The sequence below is a fragment of the Artemia franciscana genome, chromosome 10 (assembly GCF_032884065.1).
Source record: "Artemia franciscana chromosome 10, ASM3288406v1, whole genome shotgun sequence".
Classification (NCBI taxonomy): domain Eukaryota; kingdom Metazoa; phylum Arthropoda; class Branchiopoda; order Anostraca; family Artemiidae; genus Artemia; species Artemia franciscana.
Window position 1 is genome coordinate 40,330,419 of NC_088872.1, and position 22,903 is coordinate 40,353,321.

At 34.6% G+C, this 22,903-nt stretch overlaps 1 protein-coding gene across 1 annotated transcript in view; it reads right to left on the reverse strand.

Annotated features, from left to right (window-relative positions):
* Positions 1-21,843, reverse strand: part of LOC136032191 (recQ-like DNA helicase Blm) — a 75,138-nt gene extending 53,295 nt beyond the window's left edge. Inside the window, exons 1-4 of the mRNA XM_065712392.1 lie at positions 21,732-21,843; positions 10,993-11,075; positions 4,957-5,504; positions 2,682-2,791 (exon numbers count right to left, since the gene is read on the reverse strand). The gene's annotated coding sequence lies outside the window, so the exon portion shown is untranslated. The remainder of the gene's footprint in view (positions 1-2,681; positions 2,792-4,956; positions 5,505-10,992; positions 11,076-21,731) is intronic.
* Between the last annotated feature and the right edge of the window lie 1,060 nt (positions 21,844-22,903).

The following is a 22,903-nucleotide window of genomic DNA, read 5'->3' on the forward strand; positions in this document are numbered from 1 at the left end:
GAAAGTGAAATATTATCATTCGGGGTATTGTAGGACGGTTTGTCGTAAGGCTCAAACTCACCACCCTGGACCGAGCAACTACTAAACCGATTTTGAAGTGGAAGGGGGAGAGGTTCGCTTTTAAAAGTTGGGGTTAATTTGAGAATGCCGTGTATAAATTTTTCTCAATTGTAGATTTTTTTTTTCTATTAAAGAGAGGAAACTATATCTTTTATCCGAATACTCACGGGTAATCAGAGAAGCATTAACTGGTCTATAGTTGGACTTTAAAAGTGAAGCTTTAACTTGGAGATGGGATGGAGCGGATAATTTTGGGGCCGAATATTACAGGATAATTTTCGCATGTGAGAACCCTCAAACCAGAGTCACACTGGTAGGGTAGCCAGGGGGGACAAAGTGCAAGGGACGGGGAAAAGGTTTCCTGGTGATCCGGGAATAGTTAAATTGGGAGTGTTCTTTATATGAGAAGATGGGAAGGCAAGATGATGATGTGGGAGGGAAGGGGGGTGAAGGGTGTGTGAGAGGGGAGGGATCAGTTTTATTTCGGCAAATAACGGGTGGAGTCCAGAACCAGTCGGTAGCTTCTTGGACGCATAGAGAGGAAAGGAATCGAAAGGAAGTAGATTTTTGGGAGGAATGTGAGTGAGAGGGTTTTGGGGACCGTCCAAATCGAGTAAAGTGATTTTGGGTGGTTGGGTTGATTGGACATGCGTAAGTACTTGGGGCGGAGAATTGTTTCGAGGGATAGATTCCTGGTGTATACTGCTCTGCATCGGGCATGCAGGGGGATAAGACTGAAAGTCGAATGGAACACGATCTAAGGGAGGAGGGGGTCGTGAATACTTTCGGCACAGCCCTAAAAAAGGTTGGGTTTTAAACCTACCCTCCACCCCTGATGATGCATGAGCGAAATTACACGACTTATCAAAACAAGATAGAACAGAACACAGATCAACACGATCAAAAATACACTTATCTGACACACATATTCCCGAAATAAAATGACGACAAATATGTAGAAACTTGCATTGTTTGCGAAACTTGCAGAAACCACTATTAAAATGGTTACAGATCATATTTTCCACATCATTTCTATCAATATCTCAATTCATGATAACCTAAGTCGGGCCCACCTTACAACAAAATAAAGTAAAAAAAACAATAACGTATTGACGCTTCAGCTTAAATTCAATGTTAAATCTAAGTCAATGATTAGATGCTGAACACTTATCAAATACAAAAAAGAAGAGTGAGAGAGATGAATGAGAGAGAGAGAGGGGAGACAAAGAAGCGGGGAGAGAAAAGAGAGTAGACCTTAAAGAGTAGAAATAGAACATAAAAATAATCCGTTAACTGAGAGCAATATCTGTCCATTAATTGTAGAATATTAATAACTGATGTAACATTGCTCAAGCAAAAAACAAACTAATAAATTGTAAGACAGTAGGACTACTTCGTCAGCATATTCTAAGATTCATTTAAAACTTTCAGAATGACAAAGTATAAAAGTATTTTCTACACCTTCACTACATGAATTGGTAAAACAGAAAACTAATCGATAAAAACATGAATTTGATAGTATCAGAACCTTTAAAGTATTATGTAATACGATTGTATATATAGATTCACTGTTGAACAAACCTCATACCGGCACATATGCCTAACTCTACAAAGGGAATCAGAGAGTCTCTGAATAGGGTACTAGAGAATCTTTCATAGACAGAGTGGGTCTTACGCCTCAATAAGCAGGTTATAAGGTCTGATTTAAAAATTTGAGGATATCTTTCATACTATTTTTAGGGATCTAAGATGTGCATGCAGGAAGGGGAGGAGGGGTTCTGGCGCATATATTCTCAAGAATAACCCCTATTTTTAAAAGCAAAACTCCGAAGATTGCCTACATTATAATTAACCTTCTTGCGGTTTCTCCGAAGCTGCGCCCTCCCCTCAAAAAAAATTCTGACTTTTGCCTCTTCATCCTGTGTTCAGGTGTTAAATTCTACATATCTCATGCCTGAATGAAGCAATAAGGAGAGCTGATGAGCCATCTAAATTCACTTCTAAACATTTGAGCGTTGGAAATTCATTCCTCAGCAAATTTTTCTTGAAGTGTCCATGCCATTCGGATTTAGTTACTCTGTGGTAGAATGCAGGCAGCAACTCGCCACTCTAAGAGTCTCATTCAGTCAATTTCGGGCAAACATCGGCATAAATTCTGCTACCATACATGGCTCTCCGAGTTACATTTTGATTCCAATAACCCTCTTGGCACTATTCCAGATGCTTCAGGAAGGAGCGAGTAGGAATGGCTGTAGTAAACCGAAGCAAATAATTTTTAATTAATAATTCATTGTAATTATAACAACATCAAAGACTGACTACAAGCTTTAAGGAAGTCATCTGCCGTCAATGTCTTTTGCAAGTATCTAGACTTACCTCATTCTAAGGAGCTCTCTCGCCTTACACCAACATTCCTCAGCCTAAGAACCGTAATGCCCTTGAGAATCTCAAGGGGACAAGAGAAAGATGGAGGCACTATGAGTCCTAAGACTTATAAATTATGAGCCTGCGACTCATCGGGCAGTATTGATGTACTTGGCCCTTTGATACATTATCATATTATAATTATTAGCATGGCACTGTGATATATTACTGCTATATTAAACAAACAAAACACTTACAGCATTAAACTTCTGGGGCTCAAAAGATTCAATCCGCTCTTCAAAACAATCGTCTTCATCAAAAAAATCTTTTAAATCTTCTACAGAAAGTTCTTCGCTATAGTCTCTTGCTGAAAGAAAAAAAAAACGACTTTAAAATACAATATCATTTGCCCAATGCCCGAAGCTTACCAGAAATGAAAACAAAATCTAGAAAACCGTCAATTATGCAAGGAGATACCGTTTATTAAAACCTGGTTGATACAGTATATTGCCTTATCTATGCATTTTAGAGGATAACAGCCAAAAACGCTCAACTGAGCTCTATAAATTTTTCAACTTTTGCTGATTTTCATGCTGAATCGATTGGGAAAAGTCCATTAGCCTTTACCTTTTCAATCCACAAGTCAAGAAAAAAGAACAAATTCGGTATCTATTTAGCAATCAAACATTACATTTCTGACTCCCTATTTTCTTTCAGTATATATTCAGTTCAATTGATCTTTTTCCTTATCATGAGATTAACTATAATTTTGAAAAAAAAATCCCAGCTTTTTTTGGCTTTCGCATAATCTTTGGCTTACTGCATGTGCTCCTTCAGTACAAGGACAGAATCGAAAGTGTATGGTTTACCTCCAAAAAAACAGTAAAAATCAGCCATCTCTCTACACAGGGTTTCGGCTGTAAGTTTAGCCTCCATTTCTATAGTTTCGAAACTTTCGGGCGTTTTGTCAAGTTCTTATAAAGATTCATTATTATAGATTTTCCTCCACATGAATATACTGTGTTCACTCCCGCAACCCTAATCAAAGGACCTGCAGAAAAGAAATTCACTGGACATGTTGCAATCTAACATCAACTTCGTTCAAGCTAAATATCTATTCTGGGACGCCATTCTTTTAGGTATTTTCAATCATCTTAAGGATGATTGCTTGACATTACTAATTGAGACCGTAAATCGATTAAACTTATTCTTTTCAGCAATTAGTCAAAGCTTATCCCCTTGTTTCTCTTACAAATGTGCCTATTTTTCCCGATTATACATAGGCTACACCATTCTGAAACTGGAAACAAAAAAGACTTGTTTCAAAAGACCAAGCACCTGTCCATACTTTGCCTACACTAACATCTGTTTACACTTTTTCCTTTTATATTGCATTCTTTTCTCAGTTGATATAGATAATATCGATTTATGACGTTGATTTTTTGTGACAATTTTGTTGTGTTTTCTTTAATAAACAAACGACCCTAGCTGGGCCTTCTTTGCCTGGGATAGTTGTTTTGGAGTTAGAAATGTATTTCCTCTTACCTGAATCTTATGGTGCGAAAGGGTTCATTTTTAACAGGTTAGTTTGATTATTTAAAAATGTCTCATTTCTAAAAAAAATAAAAAAATAAAAGAACAGGTGAACGATTTACAGCATACAGGAAATTAAAGGAAAAATCATAAAGATCTCGAGACTGAGATACTATAGTGCTTATTTTCAAAAGCCGAAACATTCACCTCCAAATTTAATTCAAGTTATTTCTAAACGTCTGATTCCCAGAGATATTCTATCCTGGTATATAATAATTCTTTTCTGTAAATTTTATACTTTATTCTTTTCGTTGTTCTTCTGAATATGGCTTGGTCATCTTCACAGGCCTTTAGCATATCCACTTAGGTTTTTAACCCTGATTAAATAAAGAGAGGAAACTTTCCAACAGAGGCAAAGAGCGACAGAAAATTGTATTGAAGCATTACTAGTGCTGTTTTGACATAATACAGCCAACAACGCACAAGAACTTTACAGTAAAGACCCCAGAATTAAGGGAGCAGTACTCCACCTCATTTATAGGGTAAATTCTGTTTGTTTGAAATTAAAAGCTGCTCTTCGATTCATACATAGAGTTTTTTTTCTATTCATTTTTCCTATCATAATATTGAATATGAGGAGTGTCATGATTACCGTGCCCCTCAAGCTCTATTGCTTCTGCCAAAGATCGTTTTTCTAATGGTTCAATTTGGGAAAAAAACGCTGTTTCAGCGATAACACAAAACCTTTTGCTCTTTGATTGATTCTTTACAAAGACAATACGTTCTAAAGATCTATGAAAAATTCAATCCTTTTCATTGTGGTTCCCCTAACAAGCAGTACAAGAAAAGTATGTTATGTATGATGAAAGTGATAAAATATGTAACGGTTAATTACAAATCTAAATCTATAGTTTTTACTTGCTTGAATTAAAATAGAAAAAAATACATGTATAAAAGACAAGAATTTGGGAACTATCAAAATATAAATTCCGTTAATACCTTTCAAATCTCTTGGATCATCTAAAGTGAACGGTATATCCTCATCTTCTTCATCAGTGTCAAATGTTAACCGACTGGGTTTTTTATCGTTCTTTTTTGCGTTAAAAACTATACTTCCATCGTCGCTTAAACATTCTTCTATCTTTTCATCTAAAATATTCTTATGACTTTTTTCAGGCGAATCTTCACTCGAAAGCGACTTCTCCTTTGTCAGGTTATCATGCGTCTCCTCCCTTTCCTTAGGGGGGACTTCTGAATAGGAAGCATTTCAATAGTTTGCATGTTTGCAATAATATTATCATATTCAGCATCTAATGTATTCGGTGGCTCACTATCCCAATCACCCCAAAATTTTGTCTTTTCTTCTAAAACAGACAATTTTGAAGTAGGCGGCGTAACTGGTGGTTTATTTGAGTTCAATGATCCCTCTTTTGAGAAGAACGGAACTTTTGGTTTAAATTTGGAGGCAGAACTGGTCTCAGTTGATGGTTTACTTGAAGAGCCAATATCGCTGACAGATGAATCGGCGGAAATACTTTGCCTATTAGCTAGAAATATAAACAAAAATCTGAATTATATGCTGTATTTGATGTAAATATACTGTCGATAGTACACCGTAGGCTATATGTTACTATGTACGTGATACAAAAAGGCCGTATCCAGAGAGAGTAGAAGGGCTGTTTTGATACACTATAGAAGGGTCTGCTTCTCAATAAAAAATCCAAGAGTCATGGAAAGTTTTTAAAGTTTCTTTTAAGCTAAATCTTATTTTGACCCCCTCCCTGATATTTTCTGGTTTTTACAAGTATTTCAATAGACCTAGTGTTGTATAGCTTACATGTTTTCGTGTTTTTAAGACACACCTGTGCCCCCTCCTTAAAACAGATTTTAATTTGCTCATTTTTAAATTAAAAATATATTGATAGTCTTATGCACCTCACAGAGAAACCATGCACGGTTTTGCCACCCCTGTGTCAGAGTATTTTACATGAGTGATTTTTAACGCAAATTTCATAACCTGAATATTTTATTATATGATATATGCTGGGCCAAGTCCAAGATTTATTTCGGGGGGGGGGGGTACAAAAGGATTTTTTTGAGGGGGGTTGCAAAAATTTCAAAGATGCGTAAAAAATTTGTTTATGTTCATTTTATTACGTTTTTACGAGTCAGACAAACGTTTCAGGGGGTGGGGAGGGGGGTCGAACCCCTTAGCCCCTACCCCCCGGAAACGCCCTTGGAAAGATGTTCCTTCCAAAACAAGAAATTTTGCGACAAGCATGCAGGTGTAAATTGCACCTAGGACAAGAGAGCCGTTTAGGATTCCAAAACTCATTCTGAAATATAGTGTGGGATACAGCTTTAAGATTTAAGATACGCTTTTAAACAAAAAAAGTCTGAGGTACTAAAAGAGAAAATTTTTCGACACTTATTCTTTAACTTTCCAGTGTTACATTATTATTTCAAAACTTCTCTAGGCCTAATCTTGTAGCAGAAGGGCAATCCTTCTAATTTCTCTCTCGTACGCAAATATTATCATAGAAAAATTTAAGTCTAAATGTAACTAAAACCGGCGAGCTTGAAAAAAATTAATCCGAATTGAAAATAAAAAACTTACAGATACTGAACATGACACCGGTTTATATCCAAGGAAGAATGAGCCAATGAATGAATACAAGTCAAACCGTTTGGCCGCTCAATTGAAAATCGTTACTGTCTATACCTGCTAACAAATCAAATAAAAAACAAGTTCCTTTAACTGAAAGTAAGGACCAACATTAAGACTTAAAACGAGAAGAAACTATTCCATATATAAGGGGGTGGGGTGCCCCCATCTCAACCCCTTGCTTGTGAAGCGGAAGTTTTCTTATTGTTTTAAAAAAGCTTCTTATTCTAAGACAACGTTTACAGTCGTTCTTAAAGAATTGGGACAAAAAGTCCAACTTTAGCGTAAAGAGCGAGGGATTGAGGAGGAGACAGCCTCTCACATACAATATAATTTCTGCTTGTTTTAAGTTTTAATGTAGCTCCTAGCTTTCAGTTGAAAAACTGATTTAATTTCTGATCGTTTTGCGCATCAGACTCAGGCCTAATTAAGATAAAATGTGGGGTATCGGCCCCATAAACCCCCCAATTTCTTGCCGAAAATTTTTACATATCTATAATTGTAAATTGATCGGTAGCATCCTGCTTTTTCAGTTTTTTCGCTTAAGAATTAAAATGTTAGATGGTAATGAACATTTTGGACAAAATTTGGATAGTCAAAATTTTCGATGAACAAGATGTGTTTTGAAAAAGCCCTTAATAATATTTTTTATCATAAAATTTCTGGTGGACGGAAAAAGATATTATCGTTCACATGGATAGAAATTATGCGTTAATTTTGATCTTCTACGTAGCTGAAGCCATCACGATCTCTATAATAGGATTCTTTGACGTTTAAATACGGTATATTATAAATATGTGTTTAAACACATTGAAAAATTATATGTAAACAGGAAAAGGAAAATGTCACTATTTAAAGTAAAAAAAACTCCTAGTAGCACTCGCCAACCTCTCTCCCTCCCAAGAATTTGCCTAGTGAGACTCATGATGCTCCTCCTGTCCTTTTCTTTCTGTCCTGTCCTGTCCCCCTGTCCTTATTGTCACAGTGGGATGAATATTATAGCACCCCCCCAGCCTCCTAGCTCCAATAATAAAGGCGTAGACTAAAAAGATTTCTGGAAATAAAGAGGGATTGGGTGGCAATTTCTGCCCCCCTCCCCAAAATTAATTCTGTAATTACCTGAAAGCTCAATGAAAGTTAAGACATTTAGGCTTTAAAACGTACTCTTTGGGGTATCTGTTCATTGCCCCTCTTTCATAATGACTGATGCGCACGTACACGTCACTACGTATAATTTCATGAAATATCAAACAAATCAGTTTAGTTAAATGAAGCTTTAAAAAAAAAGTGTAAAACAGTTTCCTGCAATAAGAAGGGAGTTATGACCCCCAGCACCATTATTTAGTCTAAAATTTTTTAATGAACGAAATTTTTAAATTAAATGAACTCCTACCCTCCCCATATCTCTATATTTATCTGAAGGGCCATGGAAGGTAGACAATTTGGGCGTTCAGATGCAAGTTTTTAGGCATCTGTCCCATTTCCCGCCAAAAGATAACCCGCCACCCATCCTTCACAATAGCTGATGCAAAATTATACATCAATAATCACAATTTTATGAAAAAGCTAGTGAACCATTTCAGTTAAATCTAGCATTAAGATAAACGTTACATTAACCATTTATCTTCTATGGACTACGTCATTTTTCAGGAACAAATATGCTACCGTGCGACTTTACTTCCTCTGCAGCAAGGGAGCTCAATATATAGCTTTTTTATATTTTTAAAGCGGTTGGCTATCTCTGAATTTTCAATGAATAACAACTTGGTCATCTTTGGGGCAAAATCGTAGTTTGCTGCCACCAAATGGCAGAAATCACCAACTTCCCGTGGTACAATCTTTCTGGTCATTCAAAGAGATCACTAGAACTTTACATTTTCCATTCGAATGAGCCCTCTCACAATCTTCTAGAACCATTGGTTCGATGTGATCACTCCAGAGAAGACAAAGTAAAAACAAATAATCGTCCAACCATGATCTTTATTCTAGACAAAAAAAAATCCATATTTTTGTACATAGTACCTTGAAGCCTCTTAAGTAGGGTTCTCCGACATGCTGAATCTAATGGTTTAGCTTTCAGTAAGATAAATAGGGGGTTCCCCCTCCTTTTTCGAAAATCAAGCAGAAATTTTCAACCGTGTAGTTTCTTAAATTCAAATCCTTCAAAACAAAATACATTTTATAATAGTAAGGATATTTTTTCTGCAATAAGTAATCTTAGAAGAAATTCCAAGATTTTGCTAGAATTTACTCAGTTCTAGATTGGCAGATTAGTAAAAAATAGACCACCCAAAATATAGTTTTATCCATTCCTGGCGATTTCTTTCTGTTTGAACATTGTGTTATCATATTTCAACTCATTGTAGGTCTGATAATCACCCTTTACTTATCTTTTGAAAACGTTTTAATCTAATTTCTGTTCAAATCATATTTTGGCACGGTTTTATCGTGTGTTAATTGTGCAAATACGTTCAAATAAGTTTGTATTTTTTGCTCAAGAATTATAGCTTTAGTGTGCAATTTATATTTTACGCTGCTACTTGAAGATGTACTTAGGATCTTCAATCAACTGTAGTGTGTAGGCAATAATCGTGTGTAGCCTATCGTTAAACCTAAATTCTTCAAAAAATAACATTATACGATCAATTTTTGTAAAAAATATGAATAAAATTTTAAGTAATAAAAATACAATAACTGAGGGAAAAAACGGAAAATTGGACAGTAAACACATTATTTTATTTGCCTGTATTTGAGTTGGGTTTGCGCTGAGAGCTGGAACTAATAGACAATGGGCTATGGAACTACTTTGTTAAAATAAAACAACATTTGTAGATTATTTTTATTTTGAGCTTATATATTGAAATGCTAGCCTCAGGTAGATAATCAATAGCCTTATAAGTATCTCATACAAACTTTGGTGAAAATTAAACACTATTCGTTAAACATTTACTAGATATATTTCAATCTTGTGCTTCTACACTGCAATATTAGCCTCGAATTTGATATCAACAGCCTTAAAAGTCCGTAAATATCAGCTTTGGTGAAGATCAAAACACTATCTGTGTTTCTAGGTTGCGGTAAGAAGCTGAGATTTGAACAAATTTGATATTTAACAAGATTAAACTAAAGATAAGATACTATAATACATTGACATAAAGATTGCTAAGCAACTCTACGTAATTCTAGTTCTTTGCAATTCACTAGAAACTTAAGACAATTCTCTTTAAACAGAATTTTAGGTGGGTTCAGTCCCTAGATAGCAAGAGAAAACCAATGTGAGGACTCCCAGTATCGTTGGGTAATCGGCTAGTAGTTCTATAAATTCTAAGCCCATCCACAAGAGCCCAATCCTCTTGCCCAGTAAAAAGTTGGATAGATTAACATTAGTGAATGTCTTAATATTGCAAAACACTTAAATGACACTAAGTGTTTCACAGTTAACATTTGTTTCGAAACTAAATATTTGAAAACAAACGCTTCGCAGAGAGATACACACCTAACAGTTTAGTTTAGCTAAATAAGGTGCAGAAATTGGGACAATAGTACATATGCTATTGAAGAAAATTTCCCAGATGCTACTAATTATGAAGAGTATCACTAATTGCCACGAATAATAAAAAAAATTGGTTTGACAAGAATTACAAATTGTCAAAATGAAGAGACAAACTAGCCATTTCAAACTACAGCCGTTAGTTGTTATTCACTTCTTGCAGCAACTGCGAGTACATTACATTACTTAGTACAATAGTACATTATATATGTATTACTAACTATAAAACCGGTAAGGGTCCATAAATCCCAACCAATCATTAATATGAAGCTAAGAAAACGATCACGTGACATTCCACAACTGGTACCTGAAGGGATTATTTTCTACTGTATAGATACAGCAATTTGGTTTCAAATCTTCACAGGATGGTGTATGTTATGGCTTTTGTTCATTTTTTCCCTTGTCCAGAGGGGTCTGCTGCAAGCAATAAAATAAAGCAGGGCGCCTGTGACAGAAACCAAAAAGGGATTGAAACATACCTAGCACTAATTTTAGGTTTAGAATTTTGAGATTTTATTTTTGATACAAATCTTTTGTATTTTGAGTTTAGAAGAAAGTATGCTACAGCATTCCAACGTTAGGAAGTGGACGCTAGTCATAGAAAGGCAAATGTTGATATACAGCAGAAATAGAAAACAAAGATATGTCATGGACTTTGTTTACAAATCAAGCTTCAACATATTAAGGTTCACCATCAGAAATTACTCTATACTACTTGAGGTATTTATTTCCTTTTTTACAGTTTTTAATCCTAACACAATCATCGATTCCAAATCTTTTTTCTTTTTTTTTTCACTTGCTTAGCATATAAGGAACTTACATGACAAAGGAGATCGAAACTCTTCAAAATCACTGTCATCATCATCAAGGAACACCAATTTCGTTTTTTTAGCCATTGAACTCCTGGAAACGAAAGAATAATAAAGTAGTAAAAAAACAACGAAATATCAATGTTTTACATAGGTAGGGTGTCTCATAAGGAAAAGAGGTTTTTTTTCAGTAGCCCCCAGGTTTCCCCATTCCTTTTCGTCGAAAATGAAACAAGTTTGAAGTTATAAATCTTACGGTTTTGAGAGGGCTTTTCCTGTGGGTAGCAGGGATCCCCATAGGAAAAGCTCCAGTTCCAAGTTTGGAATCTTGGAAAAGGTATACATAGATACATAAGTTAAACACTGACCTCAGAAAGTAATACCATTATTAATATTTACTATCCTGGGATTTTTCGCAAGTGAATCACTAGTCATCACTACTTGTACTGCCTAAAAATCTTCGAATTTTCATCAACAACGTGTCTTCAAACAAGCATTATTTTTCTTTAAATTCATGAAAAAATTTCTTTGATTCAGAATAAATAGAACTTTTATAAACTTTGGAGTTTCCAATTAGAAAGGATTAGCTTGTAAAAGTAGTTTTGAAAAAAGAGACCCCTCCCCACAGCAATTCTTTTATATGAAAAGTTTGCTTTCTTCAGCAAGAGTAAACTTGAAAAAATGTCTTTATTTGCGACCAGTACCAAAGTGACATTTTTGCAGTGAAAGAAGAAGGAGTTCGAGCTTTCTCCCCCTCTATGGGAGACTAAAGAGATATATAGATTGCAACATCTTTCGATATTTGAAAAAAAAAACATCACATTTTTCTGGTACACCTTTTTTTCAAACTTTAGCCATGATGTTTCATACCTTGATGTTTTAGCATCATTTAATTTTTGTAGTTATAATTGAAGAAATGACATAAAATTATTTTCAAAAAAGTGAACACGAAACCAAGGTTTAAAGGAAGGGGGAAACCCACCCTTATTTGTGGTAACTTAATATGTTTTATATTTGACTTCATTGTAATTTCTATCTGTTTAAATAATATCTTTTTTTTATTCATAGCCCTTTCTGTTTGTTTTCAATATAACCTCTGACATAAGCTAATTATGTTATTGCAGCAACACCTTGGTTTTTTCCTGTTTTGTTTGTGGTTTTCTTCTTTTTCTTTCATATGCTACAGATTTTGATTTATTGTAAAAAAAACAAGAGCCAAGAGCTCATATGGCACTTGGAAGACGAGGTTGGAAGAGCAAAGAGTTAATATGGCACCTGTGATGAGGTCGGAACCTAAAATTAGACTTGGTACTAGAGTGATCGATTTCGCTGTTCTTTGTTTATTGGCAATTATTACAAAGATAAACTTGCAAATACAGGGTTCCTGTAGTCTCTTCTTGTTCGGTATTGTAACGTTTGTCCCACCAAGTTTCATCCTGATTTCTCCACTCTAAGCGTTTTCCAAGATTTCCGGTTTCCCCCCTCCAACTTCCCCCAATGTCACCGCATCCGGACGAGATTTAAAATAAGAGCTCTGAGACACGAGGTCCTTCTAAAGATCAAATTTCATTAAGATCCGATAACCCTTTCGTAAGTTAAAAGTACCTCTTTTTTCTGATTTTTCCGAATTAACAGTCCTTCCCCTCCACCCTGAAGGTCGAATCCAGGAAGCAACTATTCCTAATTTAATCTGGTTTGGTCCCTGATATGCCTACCAACTTTCAGCAATCGCTATATTGATCACGTATCTAGTTTCGGATCTTCTTCATGTAAAAATTGGGGAGGTCCGGAATTCGAACCTGAGACCTCTCGCAACCTAAGCAAGTATCATACCCCTAGACCAGCAACCACACTTAAGAAGAACAATCATTTGTTTTATCACCAAATAAAATTCTTCTCAACTATCTCGTTCACTCGCTCCCCTCCAGATGGTCGAATCGGGGAAGAGATTATTTCAAATTTAATCTGGTCTGGTCCCCAATACGCCTCCAAACTTTCATCGTCCTAACATATCTGGAAGTGCCCGAACTAGCAAAACCGGGACCGACAGACAGACAGAAATTGCGATTACTATATGTCACTTGGTAAATACCAAGTGCCATAAAAAGTGGTAAAGATAAAACCTGCACAGGTTTTATGGAAAGTTTGGATCTCAGGCCAGTTTGATGAATGTAATACTACATTTTGGAAAGCTGTACTAACTCCTTGTATGAGGGCAAAAGGATGGTTTTGCTTGTCCTTGGGCCACAGCCTATAGCATGAGAACTTCAGCAGGGATTTATACTCTATGTCAGAGAGGGATATCTGAAGTAGTTCTGCCAAGCTTTGAGCCATGCATGGGCTTTCAAGTGAAAAGTTCAGCCTAAGCAGGCAGAATTTCAAACTGAAGTTAAAGTGCATCTAAACTTGATTAAGACGTGCTACAGTTTGCTGGCACTATCACCAAAAGGTTTTCTTTGCCATCTTACATAGAAAAATTCACAGCTCAAAAGAAGGAGTAGTTCCCCATGGTCAAAAAATGCTGTCATCTACTTTAGTAAACCACTCCTGTTTGAGCTTTCAGTATCACATGTGCCTCATAAATCTAAATAGTTCTCTCATTACTAATGAAATATGAGGCTTCCCTTTTATGCTCTTTTTGCAGTAGTGACATTGGAAAGTTGGACCAGAGCAAAAAAAAATCAGCTTATGAACTAAAAGAAATACAATTTTCTTTGTAATACTGGCTAATACTCCTTGCAGAGCTGATCGAAGTGCAAAGCTTTGTTCTTTTTTTTCCAAATTTGTTCTTGAGGTACACCATTTTGTTAAGTTCAAGGGTCTGATAGCTTGCTATCATAAATAAACATAAATTTGACATCAGAAAAGAAATTAGATAATGATGGTGGTAAAACAAAACAATCTTAAACCTGATTTGTTTCAAAAACATCCAAGGGAAAAAGTGGTCTCTTATCCCCTTTGTCCCCCCCCCCCTCTCAACTCAGAATATTTTTGGGATTTTTTCACAGTGCAAATTTCACAACTTTTTGAACCAGAATCATCCAAGTATTTTCAATTTGTGGAATTGAAGAGCCAAAGTTGTTCAGTTGCCCCTCTACTACTCCTACTACTAACCACGTTTTAGCAAAAATACAGGCATATTACATCTTGTTTAAAGCAGATTAATGCGAGAACTTTCAATCTGTACGAAATTAGGAGAAAAATCAGTGTATGGTGTTTTAAAGACCCCCATCCCAACGCCAGTATTTCAGTGAGAGGCAACCATGCTGTATACATAGTTGAACCCACATTATGCAATGATTTTCAATAGGTATTATGAAGGAGCACAAAATCCATTGCCCCTTCAACACTAGACCTTACCCCACCTGTCCTTTCCCCATTAATTTTATGCAGAAAGGCAGGTAAGTTGCATCTTGTTTGATTTGGAACCATGTGAAGAATACTAATCCATATTATTGAAAGCATAAAGTTACAAACCGTTGATTTTTATACATATGGTAAGTCAAACAGCTACCCAATACTACCTGCCAACGATACCTCTGAAAAATACTAAGCATATCTTCATCAGCCTTTAAATGCACCAAAATATCAGAGCCATACTTGAAAAATGTTATTAGCTTGGCTTGGAATATTCAAATATCAGTTTGAAGACTTATCTCCCTATCCTTCAAAACTTCTTTCAACTAAAAAAAAAAACTGGCACCTTTGGAATTCAAATTTCTATGTCTTCACTGGATCCACCAAACTTACTAATAATGCTGCTTAATCAAGTTAAGCTAACCACTTGATCAACTTTCTTGTTACAACTTATTATATGTTACTTATTTCACTTATTCCTAGTCTAAGTACCTTTGTCTTCTTAACAATAATTTTCAGACCTATCCTCATACTTTGAAGTCCCAACACTTCCAAAAGTTTATTCATATCAGTAATATATTTATCCAGAGCACTCAAATCATTTTCATAACCTGAGTTTAGGAGAGTTTTACTTTCCCACTTGGTACCATATTCTCCCATAGCCTTTGCTTTGTTTCATTGAAAGTCCATAAAAACATCCCACATAAGCAGGGATAGAACACAACAATATTTGGCTCCTGATTTCACAACAAACCAACTAATAATATCACTTCCTACCTTAACTTCAATCTTCTTGTACATATTACAAACCAACCTAATGTACTTATTTGGTATATCATACAGGGATAGGAGCTTCCAAAAGCTTTCCTATCAGCTGAATCAACCGTCTTTATATAACCAATACACTGAGGATCTTATCTCTAAAAACTAAATTGCCATGTTATCAACACCCAAGGCTTTGATTTTTTCAATCTTTTTACTACCATCTCCAGCTACTCTAAGAAAAATAAACCTTCCTTCACTTTCGAATTCTACAAAAAATTATTCTTTTCTGCATCATTTCCTAAAACTCTACCACATAACACATTCTCAGATTTTTACTACCATGTCACTTAATACTTTCTTAAAACTAATACTAATTAAGACCCCATTCCTAACTGGAGTAAGTCCAGGCTGAATTCTTTCTCTCAGTTTTTTTTTTTTTTTTGAACATACCAATACAATATCTTACTATTATGCTGTCTGGCTGCATGTTCCAGATCCCAGGTAATTAATAGTCTTTATTTCACATCTTCTAAGTCCAGACTTCAATGATTTGACTATTTCTTTTGCATTCCTTTTATTCTTGCAAGATTTAACACTTGGAAGTTTCTTATACAAAACTGTTTTCTCCTTTACTAAGCTTAAAGTATTACTGCTCAAATTCCTAGCTACTTTTCCAACTTTCCTCTCTAAGTTGCCCTCAGCTCTTTTGCAAACAATTTTCTTAAAATTATTCCATCTACTTCTACATTTTACTTCTGGATGAGTTCACAATTAAGCATGGACACTGTTTATATAATAAATTAAGAAACTTTTTCAATAAAATAAGTTTTTCAAACAAAAGTAATGAACTACATTAAAACAAAAATGTGCAGAAATAAAATAAAATGATCTACCAAGCGTAAAAATACCACAAATAACCATCCATAAATAAATGAAACCCAAGACAAAGAGAAGTTACAATAAATAACCACGTAGAACTCATAACAAGCAGAAATTAACTGAGTAAGGCTGACAACCCCCAAGCCTTCTCAAGGCCAGAACATAGTTTGTGTTTTACTAAAAAAATACATTTTAAATGTTTTCATTTTTTTAACTTTAATAAATCAAAAATTATCAAGGCTTTAAGGGATAAATATCAAGATATATTAAACTGACAATACACATTAATTTGTATATTTTTTTTTTTTTAATGTGCAAGTTATGTTCTGGCCACAAGAAGGCACGGGGGTTGTCAGCCCTAAAAATGCTAATCTCTCCTTGTTTTGAGTTTAACTTGGTTATTTATTGTAATTCTGTTTGTTTTGGGTTTCATTTATTTATTGGTGATTATGTATGGTGTTTTTATGCTTGGTAGATTATCTTATTTTATTTCTGCTGATCTTAGGTTTAGTTGAGTTTTTTTTTTACTTTTCTTCAAAAAACTTATTTTGTGGGAAAAGCTTTTTTAATAAATTTCTGTTTTGTTTTTATTGACATAGTCATTTTCATGGAAAAAGAAAATAATATTATATATCTTTTTGGTTTTTCCTTTAAGAATCCATACCTTGGCTTGCTATTTGCATGTTGGAGTAACTTTTTCAACAATTTTTAACAACATTCACCCATTTGAAAATCTTGACACAAATAGTGTTGTTTAATTTAGTTTTGTACCTCCTCTAATTAACCAAAAAAAAAAAAAAAAAATGAAACTTAATACCATTCACAAAAAATTGTATGTATTTTGTATTGTATTTTGACAACCTGGATACACTAGCCCTCTTTTCATTTAGTTCAATTGTAACAGCAGAAGTAAAAATAGTAGTATCCCTGAAAGTTTTAATTTAATACCCTCAGTTGTTCTTGGGATACTGCTTAGATGTCTTAATAACATCCAGCATACACAAAGGGCTTTTGATTCAATTTTAAAGCAACATTTAGTTTTAAGGCCTAATGGGCAAAACGCATAACTGTGGAGTGTTGACATACCCAATACCCCTGGAGATTAGTCCTGGACCATTCAACTATGTTGAACAAAATGGCCTTCTCAAAATTTTGACTGTAAGTGCTTGGAAAATTATGGGCTAAAGAGGAGGTCTGTATGCCCTCCAATCAATTTTGGCTCTTACAAAGGGCACTAGAACTTTTATTTTTCAATCAATGAACATTCTCTGAAGTTTATACAACCACTCTTTACATTAAACCATAATTGCCCCCTTTAAAATTTTAAATAGCATTACTAGCTATAATAGAGCAGCACTGCCAATGATATTGCCTATATACTCTTTAGAAAACCTGCATGAATATAGCCTTTTTGTTCAATGGAAACTCCTCTTAAATGTTCTATAAAAGTTTCACCCTAATGCCCTTAGTTTCATTAGTTACAGTAATTATAGAAGTAGCATTAGAACTATACACACAGTGTCTTCTAGCTAGTTCAAAATCCACCACAAATTACCCTTAAAACTTAATAATGCAAGCTGTTTTTTAGCTATTTCTTTTTCACTTTTTTTACAATCTACACGACATTAGTTCATCCTGATTTAGTTCAAAAGCTGCCAAAATATTCCTTCGAAGCTTTATCTTAATACCCTTAGCTAGTGTAGTAGCAATAGTAGCAGTATGCATATAGCACTTTTGGTTTTCTTCAACATCTCCTTCAACACACAATGAAAGTTTCATCTGAATACTATCAACCATTCCCAAAGCATTGCTGATACATCCTCTCGACAATCTGTGTGGACATAGTGTGTTTCAGTTTAGCTCAATACAGGTATTAATTGTAGCAGTAACAGTAGTAGCAGCAGGATCAATATCACTAATAGCATATGCATGTTGCCTTTTGGTCAGTTGAATAACGCCCCTCATGATGTCCTGAAAGTTTCACCTTGATACAGTAAGCTGTTCCAAAAATATTCCTATGTTTCCTTTTGACCTGCTTTTGATGCCCTTCTTAATTTAATACTCTAATGTGTGTTTCAGTTTAGCTCAATACAGGTTCAATATTGCCCAAAAGTTTTTGCCTTAATAACCATAAATTATATAGCAGTAGTAGCAGTACCAATAGAAATAGTAGTAACAGTAGAATTAATAGTAGTAGCCTTAGCTTTAGTAGTAGCAGTAGTAATAGCTTTAGTAGCAGCAGTAGTAGTAGTAGACAGAGGAGTAGAAGCAGTAGCAATATGGTGCAAATATTGTCTCTTGATTAGTTCTACATTCCCCACAATAAGCTCTGTAAGTTTCAACTTCACAAGTGAAACAGTTCATAAAATTTTTCTGATATACTCGTTTTACAATCTGCATATAGACAGCATGTTGTGATTCAGTTCATCTTCCCCCCTAAAAATTCTTCAAAAATTTCACATTTCTTGCCCTTAGGTATAGTTGTAATAGTATCAGCAGTGGGATTAACATATTGCCTTATGGTCAGTTGACCATCCCTCTTATCAAGTCCTGAAAGTTTTAACTTAATACAATTAGCCCTTGCTATGGCATTGCTAATATGTCCTTTTGATAACCTATATATTCTTATACTTCTTGAAATTTTCACCTTAGTGCTCTTAGCCTTACAAGTAGTTGCAATAGAAGTAATAGTTGGAGCAAAAGTAGCAGTAGAATTAATCCATGCAACAGTGACAGTAGTATTATTAGTAATGTGCACATATGGCCTTTTGGTCAATTGACCTTCCCATATAAGCTTTGTCTGGGAGTTTCAACTTAATACACAAATCAGTTCTTAAGATAAACTCTTTTGTCAATCTGAATGCGCATAGTATCTTTTGATTTAGTTGACATTTGCCCTCACTATTCTCTTAAATTGTACCTTCATAGACTTATCCTTAATAGTACTAGCATCACAGTAGTTGTGATGGTAGTAGTAGCAGTTTTAGTGTTGTATTAATTGTAGCAGTAACAGTAGTAGCAGCAGGATCAATATCACTAATAGCATATGCATGTTGCCTTTTGTTCAGTTGAATAACGCCCCTCATGATGTCCTGAAAGTTTCACCTTGATACAGTAAGCTGTTCCAAAAATATTCCTATGTTTCCTTTTGACTTGCTTTTGATGCCCTTCTTAATTTAATACTCTAAGCCTTACAAGTTGTTCATTTTTTTTATAATCTACATGCACATAGTGTGCTTTGATTTAGTTCAAATTCCCTCTTAATATTCTGTCAAATTTTCACCTTCATACATGTAGCCTGAATTGTGATAGTATCTTATTAGTAGTGGTAGTAGAAGGAACAATAGTAGCAGTAATTGTCTATTATTATTAGTAGTAGTAACAGTGGTAGCAGCAGCATTAATAGCAGTAGCAACAGGTACATGTTGCCTCTTGGTCAGTTGAACATAACCCTCATGATACCCCAGAAGTTTCCTTTTGATATGGTAAGTTATTTAAAATATATTGCAGATACACCTATTTCAGCAATCTGTATGCCCATAGTATGTTTTCATTTAGCTCAACTTTCCTTCAATGTTTATTCCAATATTCTCAGCCTTGGTAGTGCTTGCTATAGAATCATTAGTTTTAGTGACAGAAATGGTTGTTGTAGTAAAGGTAGTAGCATGCAAATATTGCCTTTTTTGTTAACTGATCATCTCCCTTACCATTTCCAGAAAGTTCCAACCTAATATAATCAATAATTCCTTGGTTATGTGCTTTTGACAATCCATATACACACAATGTGTTTTGATTTAGTTCAATACTCCACTCAGCATTCCCTGAAAGGTTTACCTGAATGCCCTTTGTATTTTGGGAAAGTAAAGGACAAGCATGCATACCTTCCCTAATCACATATATGTAAATAATGAACAACACTCAACCTTTCAACAATGCTGAAGGAAACAGATATCTCAAATTGTTGATTAGATATTTGTTTTGGAAAATTATTAAATTCACACCAGATTCAGCATATCAAAGAATCCTAATGTAGAGGTTTTAAGCTCCTATCTAAAAAAATGTGGAATAGAAAATGAAAAGTTCTAGAGCACTTTTTAAATGACCAAAAAAGTTGGAGGACAACTAGACTCCTCTCACAATTTTTTTTTTCAAAATTGTCCAATCAAATTTTTGAGGTAGCCATTTTGTGTCAGCAAAGTTGAAAGGCCCAATTAACTATGTTATTGACCCCCCCCGCCCCTGGGGAAAGGTTGTTAAGGTATGAAATTTGTCCATTGTTTACATATAGTATCCATTATTGGGAAGTATACATAATTATTTCAGGTACAGTAGGGAGGGGAGGACAAATTTTATATCAGGAGGATTTTGTACAGAGAGAATTTTCCATTGAGAGGAAAGTTTCCAGGGGGAGAACTTTTCAGAGGAAATTTTATGCTGGGAGAAATTGTAAGAATTCCTATAAAAAGTTTCTTCATATGTCTTGCTTTCTCTTTACAGATTCAATTTTATGCATGGGGATGTTAGGGGCAATTGTTTGGGGTAGATTTTTGCCATGATTGAATTGTTCAGAGGATATTTCTGTGGAAAGGGGAATTTTTCCATGGAGGTGGACCCAGATATCCTGGTGTTATTAAAAAAAAGGTCATTAAAAAAAAAATATAAAAAAACAACAGTTTTTCAACAAAAAGTAAGGAGCAACATTAAAAGTTAAAACAAACAGGAATTATTATGTGTGTGAGGGGGGTTGCCCCTGCCTCAACACCTTCCTCTTATGCCAAAGTTTAAATTTGCCCTAATTCTTTTAAAACAAACCCTGAAACACAAGGGTCAATTAATTAGAACAATAAGTAACTTTTTTGAAAAGTGGAACCTTTGATGACCTTTAAAATTGTTGTGTTATAAAAGTGAGATCTTGCAAAATAGATCTTCTGCTTAAATAAAGTTCAACAAAATTGTTTTCAGCTTCACAACTTTGTTTAATCCCAATTTATGAGGTTTCAAAAATCTGTAACTATATTTCCTAAATTAAAAAAAAAAAAAACCTATTGCTACAGCTTAAAAATCTACTCAAATAACAGGAATTATGTTTTCAGAACTAAAACCAAAGTAAAAGAAATTGATAAATGAAAATTAATGTAAAATGTTTTTTTGTCAAAATTTTAATAGGTAATAGCCTAGACCTGTCAAGTAGGCAAATTTCTAAGATTTAAGAATCAGAAGAAGGTTATCAAAGAAAATTGGCAATACATTCTCATAGTATTTTTTGACCTTGGATTTGTTACTGAAATTTGTTTTTTCCTAACCTAACATCTATCCAAGATAACAAAAATAGGCTAGCTAAACTAGAATTTCACCAACATAGTGCAACATGGAGAATATTAAGTTGTTTCTTGATGGATCACAGAGTTTTGCTGACTACTTACAAATTTTGATAGTGCTGCAGATAGGCATGGCTGAAGAAAGGTCAACATTGATGTTAGTTATTCCAACCTATTGGTGAAGGTGCAGAATGCCCAGACCCCAGCTGGAAAGGCTGATTCCAATTCATCATCACTAGCTTACCATTAAACTGAGGACTTATTGGCACAAATTGTCTCTGACTCCCTTGGGGGTCTGGCAAATTATTAATCTTCCCTGAATTTAGGCTACTTTGGCTTATGAGTTATTGCACAATTATTTAAGATTCTAAAAAGCAACAGACTGAATTAATTCTAAGGAATCAAAGAAGATTGCATTCTAATCTACTCACAGAAATATTGCAATTTTGAAGCAAAGATTTTATCCTACATCCAACTTAGATTGTGCTGTAGACAATGCACTGCAAATTTAAATTTTCTAAGTTTTTTGTCTTACCATCTAGGTTTACTAGAGCGCGAATATTATAGAGGCCCGTTAAAGCAACAGCAGTTTTATATTGGCCAAATCGGCCCACAAAACTCGTTTAAGGCTTGTAAGAATGTAATTTATTCTGATTCGTTGATATATTTTAGCTAGCCAGTCAAAGACAATTTTGAATTCCTAAGTCAAGCAGCTTGCTCTATTGAATGTAAAGCCAATATATCTTAAGTAACTTCGAGTAATATTTTGTTTATGACTGGAAAAGTGACTTTAGTTTTCGAAAATATAAGGGAAGAGGGACAGAATGCATCTCTCGAAAGCTGTGGGTGGGGGGCAATTTTGTTGTTTTCGAAAAAAATTCTAAAATTAATGGTATTTTTTAATGAAATTACTAAAAAGGGTATTTAACCAAAATCTAGGGTGGGGGTAAAAATATTAAGGGTGCATTTGACCCCGCACTCAATTGTCGTCACAGTATTGGAATAGCTCAATGATGCTAAATTTTAGCTTTACTTTGATTACTTTTTTGACTCGACAGAATACACTCTAGCATGAAATTCAATAAAAAAAAATAATTTTTTTAGCTGAAAGTAAGGAGCGGCATTAAAACTTAAAACGAACAGAAATTACTCCGTATATGAAATGGGTTGTCCTTTCCGCAATCCCTCGCTCTTTACGCTAAAGCTTTTAATTGTTTTAAAAAGTAGAATTGTGGCAAAGAGTCAAACTTTAGCGTAAAGAGCGAGGGATTGCGGAGGGGACAACCCATTTCATATACGGAGTAATTTCTGTTCGTTTTAAGTTTTAATGTCGCTCCTTACTTTCAGCTAGAAAAATTAGTTTTTTTTTATTTAATTTCTGAACGTTTTTGAATTAATGCATGTTTGGTTTTGGCTCTCCGTCCATAAATTATTAAAATGAAATTTGTATATTAATTCTTTTTTGGCTAAATGGCTTTCTCTTAGTTTTGATCAGACGATTTTGAGAAATAAGGGGTGGAGAAGGAGGCCTAGTTGCCCTCCAATTTTTCGGTTACTTAAAAAGGCAACTAGAACTTTTGATTTTTAACGAACGTTTTTATTA